The sequence below is a fragment of the Monodelphis domestica genome, chromosome 7 (genome assembly GCF_027887165.1).
Source record: "Monodelphis domestica isolate mMonDom1 chromosome 7, mMonDom1.pri, whole genome shotgun sequence".
Lineage (NCBI taxonomy): Eukaryota > Metazoa > Chordata > Mammalia > Didelphimorphia > Didelphidae > Monodelphis > Monodelphis domestica.
This window is the reverse complement of record NC_077233.1, coordinates 160,184,609-160,197,718: the sequence shown is the minus strand read 5'-3', so window position 1 is coordinate 160,197,718 and position 13,110 is coordinate 160,184,609.

Genomic DNA, 13,110 nt, shown 5'->3' with positions numbered 1-13,110 from the left:
AAAATATTATATGAAGAGATACAAAGTGAAATGAGAAGAACCAGGAAAACATTCCAGTAACAATGACCAACTGTGAATTATTTAACTATAAGAATCCAAGACAACTTCTAGGGATTCATGAAGAGGAAGGCTATCCACCACCACAAAAGGAAGTGACAGAATCTGAATGCAGATTGAAGAATACCATTGTTCCCTTTGTTTGCTTCAAGAATTTTTCTCTAAAATAAGCAATATGTCCTCTTTCATAGCACAATGAACACGGAAATAGTTATTATATGACAATACACATACAATCTATATCATATTATTTGCTTTCTTGTCTTGGGAAGGGGAGAGAAAGAGGAGGGGGAAGATAATAGGTTATAAAATGTCAGAAAATGATTATTAAAAATTGAATTGACATGTAAAAAATAAAAATTTAAGACAGGGGTTTTTACCTAGTTTTGTTTTATGAACTCTGATATCAATTTGGTAAAACCTATGGAGTATTTCTCAAAATATTTTAAGACATAAAATAGAGCTATAAAAGAAACCAAATATACTAAATATAGTTATCAAGCTATTTTTAAAACAAGCTCACAGACTTCAGGTCAAGGATCCTATTTTAAATATTTGCTTTCTTGTTTCATTCAGTACATATTTATAGAAATATGGAATAAAGGATATTTGATGGGATATGATGGTATTGACCATATTCTAGGAAGATATACTTCCCATTATTTTACAATTGAGAATTAGAACTGTGTTATAAAATGTCAGACATATATATGATTACCACATTCAAAGATCATTCTTTAGAACACACTATTATATTGGTGAAACTAGCAAGAATCCACTTGCTGAATGAGCTTTAAGAGAAAGCTGCTCATAGTCAGGAAATTCCCATCATAAACTTGATGAAAAGGTCAACTCAGAAGCTACCAAATGGCTTTTGCCCCAAAGGTGACTAACACAGAGGATCTAAGATTAAAAGAGTAACAGAAGAAATTAATTGTCAGCACTTTTATGATGTGATGAAAGACAAGAAGCATCCTTTAGATCCACACTTGAAGTGACAACAGCTGCCTCCTTCACAGGCACCAAAGTGACTCTTAGGCTAAGCCCAAAGTGAGGCTGATTATAACTAGAAATCTGGATATGAAGCAACACTGAAGTGATAATGGGCATGGTGGCCCATCTGCAATCACCCAAGGCTTGAATCAGAAGACTTATCCACTTAATCCATTCAGCAGCTAATCATCAGCATGCAAGAGAAGCTCCATATTCACAAACTTATTATAATCCACAGGGAGATTGACAAAATATGGGATCTGCTAATTGATGGCTAAATGCTCCCTCGAACCAGGGAGTTTCATTGAGGTCCCTGGTGAAAAGCAACCTAAGTATGACTTCCTCCTTCTTGCTTTCTTTTTCTTTCCTTATTTTTATTTTTTTAACTTCTGCTGATTTTAAGTGGGAATGCAAAACATTGGTGAAGCAGAAAACAGCCCATCAGGAGAGAAGCATCCTCAGGCTGCTTAGGATAAATGCTTACAAACCAAAACACAACACAGTTGGAACCAAAAGAAACTGGAATGAGAGGCAAGTATGAGATAATGAAGTCAGAGAAAATTGGGAATTGGCAGGTATAGGAAGATATCTTAGAAATAATCAGTTTGGGGGAAGGGGGCTAGGAAATGAAATGAAGAAGAAAAACACAGAAAGTGTGGCTACTCTTGGAAAAATATCCTGGATCTCCATTTTTTTTAAAAAGCCAGCTATAATCTCATGACACCAACTGACCACTTTGTCCTTGTAGTCTACCTAAAAGCAATGTTTCTAGCTGAAAGAAAAACTTTAAACACTGTAGTCACAATAAATCAACCTGCCACCCTTTCTGCTTGTCTAATTAGCTGTCTCAAGGGCTGGAAATGCTATTTGGGGGAAAATAAAAATACAGTGCAAACAAGATTTAAACAATATAGATATGAGTGCTGAATTGCAAGAGGAGAAAAAAGGCAACTTTCAGCCACTCTTCATTTTAAAAACCAAATTACAATTGTTATGAATAGGACCACAAAAGTAGGTTCTATGTCTCGTCCATGAACAAAAAAGAAACAAAAGATGTATTTTTATAGTAGATAGAATAATACCAGATGGAATCTACTTTGAAAAGATAATAATAATAGCCAACATTTCCATAGCACTTACTATGTGCCAAGCACTGTGTGAAGTACTTTATAATTATCATTCCATTTGATCCTTAAAACAACCCTGGAAGGTAGAGGATATCATAATTCTTATTTTATAGATAAGTAAACTGAGGTACATAGAATTTTAAATGGCTCATCCTGAGTTTTTGAACCTTCTGGTCTTCCTTAGCCCAGGTTCAGCACTCAATCCCCTGGCTATCTCTCTGAGTCAAACATCTAATAAATGTCTGAGGCCATATTTGAACCTTCTGGTCTTCCTTAGCCCAGGTTCAGCACTCAATCCACTGGCTAGCTCTCTGCCTTCACATTCGCCTGAGCATTCTATCTATGCCTGATATTCCACAATTAGAACTGTATTCCAAGGCTTGAAAAGAAGTAATACATTATCCTGATCAGCTATCAGCTGTTTAGTACTAATTAGCTTGTTCTACTAAAGCTTTCGGTCTCATTGTGGCTTGGGGGCGATCTTGGGTTTTTAAGGGTTCTGTTAGCACAGAAGAAGCTCTGTCAGGAGCCATTAAGCCGGAAAGGCATTGAGTATTGGGCTAGCAAAAGAATATATATCTTTTCAAGGAAGAGAAGCCAGTCTTAGATTAAAAAGGCTCACCACCAGAAAGTTAACCGCCAGGGGATGAATTTCTTCTGCTACAGCAATTCATGAAGACTGTCTAATAAGGCATAAAGGAGTTGTGATCTGCATCAGTGAAAGGAGTACCCACACCAATGAAATCGTTGATCCTTGAGATGCTTAAGGAAGTATGAGGAAGCTCTTTCTAGGAAAGTGTATATTGAGAATGGAAAGAGAGAGAGAGAGAGAGAGAGAGAGAGAGAGAGAGAGAGAGAGAGAGAGAGAGAGAGAGAGAGAGAGATTATAAGGGATTGGATGCCTGAGAAATAAGGAAAGGAATGCCAACTGTGCCCCAGTTATGCACAGAGTCTGGAATATAACTGGTGCTTAATAAATACATGTTGATTGATTGGCTGATTGATTAGAAAAGATAATAAGAAGGGGGGGAGAAAGAGTAGCTAAATTCACTGAAACAATATTCCGCTAATCCTAAACATTTGCTATAGTGGGGCCTGCTCCAATAATTTTTTCTTTTTTTTCATGAATTTCATTTTGAGGGGGCAGCTGGGTAGCTCAGTGGATTGAGACTCAGGCCTAGAGATGGGAGGTCCTGGGTTCAAATCTGGCCTCAGACACTTCCCAACAGTGTAACCCTGGGCAAGTCACTTAACCCCCATTGCCTAGCCCTTACCACTCTTCTGCCTTGGAACCAATACACAGTATTGACTCCAAGATGGAAGCTAAGGGTTTACGAAAAAAAAAATATGAATTTTATTTTTCACTTGGAAATCATAGCATCTTCTCAACATAATATTTTAAATCTCATTAAATTTAAATAATGACTAGTTGAGTGTCTATCTTCATTACTACAATGGCCCTTTGCTATACACTGAGGGAGCTATAAAGATAAGTTAAGCTTTGGTCTCAAGGAACTTATGGTCTAGTAAGGACAATAAGATGGGAATTCAAATAATTATGACACAAAGTAAAATGTGGTGAGAGATGGGAGAGAAAATAGATTTTTATGCACCTAGAAGTATTTAATCTTAAAAAAATTAAAAACTAAAAAAAATGCAAGGATAGGTACAAAGTCACTTGGAAGATCAGAAGAAGAGATCACTTCTGGTATGGAGGTGGCTGGGTGGGAGGGGTGATTAGGGAAGACTTCTTGGCAGAAAGAACATTTGATCTGGGCCTTGAAGGACTATATAGGGTTCCAATTGAAGATAAAAAGGGAAATGTAGATTATATTCCAAGACCATAAGAAATTGTTATCAATAAAGTAACAGAGGTAAGAAGCTAAGCTGTACCTTCTATAAAAGGACTTTCCAGAGACCCTCCTACCCAGATTTTCTCTCTCTTTCTCACTCCTATCCTTCTCCTCATGCCTCTGTCTCTATCTCTTATAGAACTTTAAATATATTTGTATATATTTTACAATGACTTGCCCTTTCACATCCCCTAGAACATAAGCTCTTTCAGGACAGAAGTTGTATTTGCTATATTGTCTTTTTGTTTCTTCAGCTTTTAGCTTAGTATTTTTTATATAAGTATTTAATAAATGTTTGTTGCACTGAATTGCAATCATATTTTTGAAGATCACAAATAACATAGTTTATCAAAGACAAAGGAGGTGAATAGAGTATATATAAGGCTGGAAAGGTTAGAAGGATCCAGATTGTAGGGGCCCTGAATTCTAGGCTGAGGCACTTGAATTGTATTTGCTAGATAATGGAGAGTCAATCAAATTTTGTGAGCATTGGAGTGATATGCCTAAGGATGTGCATGAGAAAGATTCATCTCAAAGCAATATGTAAAGTGGATTGGAGGGGATGGAGTAGAAAGACTAAAAAAAGCTGTTTCAATAATCAAATGAAAGGTAATGAGGTTTTAAAATTGAACTGTAGCAGTGGGAATGGAAAAAAAAAAGATGGAAGAAAAAGATTTTGCCTAAATAGAATCAATTCTTGCTTTTGTTTAGTCGTGTCCACCTCTTCAGGACCCCATTTGGAGTTTTCTTAGCAAAGATACTAGAGTTGTTTGCCATTTCATGCTCTAGCTGGACAGATGCAGAAACTGAGGTGGATAGGATTAAGTGACTTGCTTAGGATCTCAAAGCTAGTAAGTGTCTCAGGTGGGATTTGAGTTTTGGAAGATGACTTTTCCTGATTCCAGGCCAATCACTTTATCCACCATGCCAACAGTTGCCCTAGTAGAACCAGTGAGACTGGCCAACTGATTAAGTGTGAGCAAGAGAGCCCCTGCACTTGGAGTCAGAAGATCTGAGTGTCAATCCTAGCTCAGACACTGACTGTGTGACCCTGGGCAAATGACTTAGTCTCTGTCAGTCACAGTTCCCCCATCTGTAAAACAGGGATAAATAACAGCACCTATTTCCCAGGGTTGCTATGAGGATCAAATGAGATCCTATTTGCAAAGTGCTTTGAAAATCATTAATATTAGATAATAATAATAATAGATGCTATTATGATAATTATTACATGCCATTTTTCTGATTGCATTAAGCCCTAGGACATTATGGAACCTTCTAAATGAGATCTGTAATCACTCAAAGTAATTCAGTTTAACTATCTTTACAGGAAAAGCCAAGTAGATGAAGAAAGCCTGTTATCCAAACTTAAATAGGCAGTTTGATTGACAACCCCTAGCCATCAATATACATATGCATCTTAGACTATGCAAAATAGGCAGTGAGCTGGACCCCGAGTTGAAGAGGAGAAACAGATTGCCTTTGGAAATTTTTCATGCTTTATATGACTCTAAGCTTCTCCCTGAAATAAAGACCCTTCTTTAACAATAGTATTCTCCAGATGATATATGGCTTCAAGTCACGGAACAATACAGACACCAAAGATGAAGTGAAGGTTCACATAAAGGACGATGGAGAAGGACCTGATGAGGCAGGAGCAAACCACACCATATTACTAATCAGAAATTAAGCAAACAGTGTAAAGGTTGTTGTCAGAAAAATTGATTCACATGTACTGGAATATATATTAAAATTTTTATTGTCAAGAAAGATTCTGGATGCCAGTAAAAAATAAATTTAGGAGCATTTTAGGATTCTAGGTATTAGTAGGGCAAATAGGTATTACTGTCAAGCAATAGATCACAGGAATAAAGCATCTTAATGAGAAAAAGAATTAGAAGTTTAAGGAACAGTTGTTAGTGTGCAGATTCTTCCTACTGGCTTTTATAGCAAAAATCTTCATATAGTATGCATGCAGTGCTATATATTATGTGATTATAGGTTTAAATGTATCATTTATGTTATTATATATCATATTAATTCAGAGTGATGGTGTACAGCCTGCTCATTGTGCCAAGAAAGCTGGAGATGAGGGTAAATAAAGCCTCTTCCCCAATCAAACTCATCTCCATCTCAACCTCCACACACCACTGCCTATTCCCAGGTACCTTCTCCTCTTCCTTCCCCTCTGATAACTTTCTGACTCACTTGTCCTTGTCTTCCCTACTTTTTTCCCCCACAAAAGAAACTAACAATGATTCAAGTCAATTAAATTCAACAGAAATGTATTCAGTGCATACTATATGCCAGGCCTTTAAAAGTCAAACATAGGAATTTATATTTCATCCTAAAGCCAGAAGTAGGCTATTGAGTCTTCTTGAACTGGGAAATGATATCAGACCTCTGCTTCAATAATGTCAATTTTTCGATCTAAGGAGTCTGGATTATATAAGGAGAAGACTAGAAGCAAGGAGGCCAAATATTACAATATTTCAGGGAGAGGTTATAAGGTCCTGAACTAGGGTGGTAACCTGAGGAGTAGAAAAAGAGAGATACTGATTTTATATATATATGACAAAATCAACAAAACTTGGGAACTGATTAGATTTGCAGGGTAAGTAAGAGTGTGGAGTTGAGAAAGACTCCAATGTTTTGAATTTGGATACCTAGCAATATGGTGGGGAAAGGTCAATTTGTAAACAGATAAATATTAGGAGAAAAAAGATAAAGAGACGCTTTGGATTTGTTGAGTTGAAGATGCCTCTGAGACATCGAGTTGTAAGTGCTCAGTAAGCAGCTGGCAATGCAGAAAAGGTGGCATCCTTGGACAGCAAGCCGCCGTCTGAACAAGGCTTTCTGATCTCTCCACAAACTAGGGTCTTGGAGGAGGATACCTGTAACTCAGGAGAGCAAAACAACATGAAGAGTAGGACATTAGAGGCTCCCCCAGACACAGCTTTCTGGCTCTCCTGTCTAAACAGAAAGACAAAAGGGCACCATGCATGGAATCCCTGTACCATTCAACAACACTGCCTAGCTGCCATGACATGACTTGCTAGATGACCCCTTCCCTTTTCTGCTGGCACTAAATGCTTTCTGTCCACAGAATTATAATGGACCTTTCTCAAATATCAGCCACAAATACATTACTTTTCTCTACTCAAGTATGCTGAATGCATGCAGCCTTGGCAGGAAGAAATAGATTAGGTATCTTTAGATAGGATTGACACTATACATACACACACACACATATGGTGTAGTAATTAATAGAGTGCTGGACCTGGAATCAGAAAGCCCTACATTCAAATCTGGTCTTGGGCCCTTACCAGTTCTATGACCCTGGACAAGTCCTTTAATCAATTTGCCTCAGTTTCCTAAGATGTAAAATGGACATAATAATAGCAACTACCTCCCAAAGTTGTTGTGAGGATCAAATCACATAATAATTTAAAGTTCTTACCACAGTGCCTGACACGTAGTAAATCCTATATAAATGTTAGCTATTAATAATATAACATATTATTAATATTAGAAAACTGTCAGTATAATAATATTTCATGGCCAAACATACACCTGGTGTTTTCATGCCTCTATGGTTCAGTGATATGTCTTTCTTTCCGGTGCTAACATGCTTCCTCAAATACTGGAAGAGGAAACATCTCTTTAAGAGGGATTGGGAGGGGGCAACCAGGTAGCATAGTGAAAAGAGTGCCAGGACTGTGTTCAAATCTGACCTCAGACATTTCCTAGTTGTATGACTCTAGGCAAATCAACCCCAATTTCCTCACCCTTGCCACTCTTCTGTTTTAGGATCAATGCTTACTATCAGTTCTTAGATGGACGATAAGGATTTAAAAATAAAAAAGAGGGATAGGGAGAGTAAGGGAATAGAAAGGAAAATTATAGCTGAGAATCTCAAGAAAGAAATCTGCTAGTGTATTTACAATTGATTGTTCTATTTCAATCAAGATAATTTATATAAAGTACTTTGCAAACCTTAGGTGTTACATAGAATGCTAGCTATCATTATTACTATTATTGTTGTGGTGGTTGTAAAGAAGAAGAGGAGATGAGAATGTCTAAAGAATAATGTGACTTCAATTCTACAAGGGCCTCAGAGCTAGATGTAGAAAGGGTGCTGGATTTGGAATCAAAAATTTGATTTGAGCGTTTGATTTGCTGTTTGAATGCTGATTCTGCTACTTCCTACCTGTATGACCTTAGACTAGTCCCTTTACCCTCTGTGGGCCTTAGTTCCACATCTGTAAAATTATTAGGTTGGAATAGGTGAACTCAATGAGTCCTTCCAGCTTTAAGTCTCTAAATGAGTCTATGATCTCTGGTCCTACATACCTACAATGGAAGAGAAGGCAAGAAACCAGTGATAAAGATTAGTGTGAGGAGGGACTGAGAAGAGTAAGATTGAAGAATATTTGGAAGTCAGACTGGTGAATAATGCATAAGATAAATAGAGTTTTTTATGCTATACTGGGGGTGGGGGGCAAGAGAGCAATGCAGGAAGATAGGACCTTTCGTTGGGGTAGACAGGAAAAATCACACCACAAGATCACAGATTTAGACCTGGAGAGGACATTAAATGACACCTAATTCAAAACTAACTCTCCCTCTCTCTCTTTCTCTCCTCCTCTCCCCCCTTCCTCCTTAACTTCCATATTAGAATCAATACTGTGTATTGATTCCAAGGCAGAAGAGTGGTAAGGGATAGACAATGGGGTCGTATAGCTAGGAAATGTCTGAGGTTAAATTTGAACCCAGGACCTCCCATCTCTAGGCCTGGCTCTCTCAATCCAGCTGCCCATGATGAGGAGCTGAGCTCAAAGACGACCAAATGGCTTGCCCAAAGTCACAGGCTTAGTAACATAAAGAACTCTTCTGAGTAACTGCAGATCCAGTATAGGAGATCCTGCCATATTCCAGGGCAAGAGGCAATCAGCAAAATGTCATTTCCAAATAGAAGCATCATCTGTATAACAGGCCTTTTTAACTTAAGTTTCCATGAATTTGTTGTTGTCCTTAACACGTTGATAACTTAATTTAAAAATAATTAGTTCCCTTTGTAATATTATGTAGCATTCCATGCATTTAAATTAAATTTAATCAATTAATTTAATTAAATTCTAAGAAAAGCTCCATAGTCTTTACCAGCCTGCCCAAGGGGTCTAAGATACAAAAGGGGTTAAGAATCCTTAGTCCATAGGGAATTCTTTGTCCATTAGAATTCTGCTGAACTTCGTAGATGATCATGACATTTTTGGTGAGCATACATCTATGTATTTTATGTATCTGATAAGAATAATGGGAGGGTCATTAAACAAATTTATTTACATCTCCTAGGAATCTTGTGATTTGGATATATAGATATATGTTTGAAAGCCTGGAACGTCACATTTATTATGTCATATAAATGCTTTCTTACTGTCAAAAAATAAACTCAATGGGAGCTTGTATTCTTTGCATCTTCCTGGCAATTGTTTGTGTAAAAGAAGTGATCTTGAACTCCCACCTGTTTCTAGAGTCAGTATCAAAAATACTTAGATAAGAATCTAGATTGTATTTATGAAATTATAGTTGGGAAAGTAGCGTATGGTCAAAAGTTCTTTATATTGTCTTGCTTGTCTTTTTTTTTGTTGTTGTTGAGGACATAAAGGCAGATATAAGACTGACCCTGCTGCCTTCAGTGAACTTCTAGTCTACACTATTTAAAGAGGATAAATTAGAAGTTTTTATAAAGGAAAATAATTACTTTGAATCAATATAGATTTTGTGAGGATTGGTCCATTTCTGTCAGAAATGATTCCATGTTTGATGACTGATTAAACTACTTAGGTACAGAAAGTTCCTACCAATTCCATGTAGGCAAGAAATGCAATTTCTCTCCCAATCATAGTCAGCTGAGAAAATTTCATCTAATCTATGTGTGTAAGATTATCAAACTCTCTTATTCATAATGCCATTAAGATTGGTTGGTAGACCACTCCAAGGCACCCACTCATAAGCTGCCCCTAAATTCTGTCTCCCATTTGGTCCCTGTAAATCTGTCTAGAAACAAGTATCAGATATAAAGGCAGAGACCCAGAGCTCTCTTCCCAACCTGGATATTTATTCCATTGTATGTGCATGCTTACTGGTCATGCTTGCACATAAGAATGAATGGAAGGTGGAACCATATGCATACACCCTTGCATTTCTAAGAATTATAAACTATTCAACCTTTGATGCTTTGAGCACTTGTACTCCTCACTACTTCACTCATGATCTTCTCACAAGTTTACAAAGAATGTCATGCCAAAGTGACATATTTCTCTTGTGATTGATTTAATAGCCTAATAGCTCAGAACAATGTTTAAAGTTAAATGAACAAATATTTATTAAGTGCCTACTATGTGCCAAGTACTGTGCTGTATTGTGGATACAAAGGCAAAAACAGTCCCTGCCCTCAAGGAACTCATAATAGCATAATTGGATTTTAGCAAGGCATTTGGCAAAGTCCATCCTAGAGCTCCATGTTGACAAGATAAAGAGTTAAAGATTGGATGATAGTACAGTTATAAGGGTTCTGAACTGGCTACTGTACCCCAAAATTTATGATTAATGGATGGATATCAGGCAGAAGGGAGGTGGAATGCCACAGGGTTCTGTTCCTATTATTTTCATAATTTTTATGTTATTTAGAGAAAAGCATAGATAGCAGATTATCACATGTGAATGATATGAAAGAAGGAGGGGCAGTGACAGAATCAAGATCCAAGAAGCAAGCTGAATTTAACAAACATTTTTAACAGGAATAAAAGTGAATTCCAACATGGGGAATAAAAAAAATTAAAAGACTAATTGAACAAGAAAAAGATAGAGGAGATATATAGTTTGAAAGTAGGTCATGTGAAAAGGACCATTGGGTTTTAGAGAATGCTACAAACTCAATATGGGTCAGTAGTGTTCTCTGGTAGCCAGCAAAGTTAATTCAGTATGAGGTTGCATTAATAACAGCACAGTGTCTAAAGCATCAGGGTTGAGAGCCTCCATACAATCTGATTTAGCTGATATCAGGAGAATCATATTAGGTCCATCTTGGGAAGCCACATGGTAGAAGGAATATTGACAAACATATTCTGAAATCTACAACATGACCTGAAACTATACTATATAAGGATGGATTAAAGGAACTGCTTAGCCCAGAAAAGAAAAGATTTAGAGGAAGATGAGGACCACCTGTGAATATCTGAAAGGATACTGGATGGAGAAAAGGATCGAGAGTTTCTATATTTGTGCAAAACTAAGACCAGTGAGTTGTCATTTTAAGAGGAAGTTTATGTTTCAGTTTATTATGCAAAAGAACTCCATGACAATTAATTAATTCCTGTCTAAAAGTGACATACATGTTGGACAAGTAGATGGTGCAGTGGATAGAGTGCTGGTCTTGGAGTCAGGATGACCTGACTTCAAATCTATAATCAGATACATTGTTTGATCCTGGACACACTTAACCCTGTTTGCTTCAATTTCCTCAATTGCAATATGAGCTGGAGAAGGAAATGGCAAACCATTCTAACATCTTTGCAAAGAAAACCCCAAATGGGGTCATGAATAGTAAGACATGTCAGAAATGAATGAATAACATAAAGGGAAATGGACTGCTGGTAGGACAAGGTCCTTCCTTGACCCTGGGAGGTCCTCAAGTGAAGGCTAAATGGCCACTTGTTGGAGGCAACAGGCAGAAGCAGAGTTGAAATTGTGCTAGACTTGATGACAGGAAAGATGGGGTCTAAATCTTACCTCCTATACTTGACAGCCGTGTGACCATGGGAGAATCACCTCACCTCTCTGAGGTTTTATTGTCTGTAAAATAAGAAGAGAATGAGTTCCCACCTCACAAGGTTATTGTGAGGATCATGTCAGCTATTAGTATCGTGATGACTATTTTTGGATGAGATCCATGCTTTGGATATAGTTTAGAGCAAAGAGGCAGGAGCTCTGTGGTTACTACTAATTTTGCAACTCTATTCTCATCTCTGCCTTGAGGACCCATGCTTCTTTCCTACTAAGGACATCCACTGCTAGTAGTCTTTTGAATGAAAATTTGGAACACTTAAAGGAAGCACCTGACATCACAGAAGAGGAAGAGATTACATTTAAGGACGTCCTGAACACATTTAAGGACTTCCTCCTCCCCTTAGATGGCATCCATGAGTAAAGGGGCCAGCAATGATACTCTAGAAGAATTTCAATATCCCACTAGACAGAGCAACTTTCTTCTACCAGACTAGTTCCTTGGTGAACATGGATTGCCTTAAAATTGCACATTTCCTTGTTGAGACTTTGGGAGCTCAAACTCTTGTATAGCTTATTATTGCTTCTGACTCCAGTAGAGAATACTTTCCTGCTTCTGTGCCTGTAGATTTTACCTTCATCTGCTCTGTTGCATCATGTTAGTATTAGTATCTAGCTATCTAGCATATTAGTATCTAGCTCAGGGGTTGTGCTGAGAAATATTTAATAACCAGCTCTCTGAGGAGGAAATGTAAATATGACCCTTTTTTTCTGTGTAAAAAAATCAATTAATTGATTAGGCTAGCATTAACCAATGAATTAATTGGTCATGATCTCTCCTGGTGTTCAAAGACCAGGAAGTCTCCTCATACAGATCCATAAATAGACAATTTTGGGAGCTCATTATTCAGCTCCTCCCTTGGGCATTCTGAGACTTTTCTAATGGCTGAATAATCAATAGATGAAATATAGCCCACTTTAAGCTTAATTCACATTTTTCATATTTCACCCATTACTTTCTTAATCAACAGAGGGCAGATAGATAGTGTAGAGTATAGAGAACAGGCCTAGAGTCAGGAAGATCTGAAGTCAAATACAACCTCAGACAATAGGTATGTGACCCTGGGCAAGTCACATAACCCATTTGCCTCAGTTTCCTTATTTGTAAACAGAGAATAAATTGTATTCCTTATTTGTAAACAGAGAATATTTGTAAACAGAGAATAATAATAACACCTACCTCCCAGGATTATTGTAAGGATCAAATGAGATCATAATTATAAAATATTCAG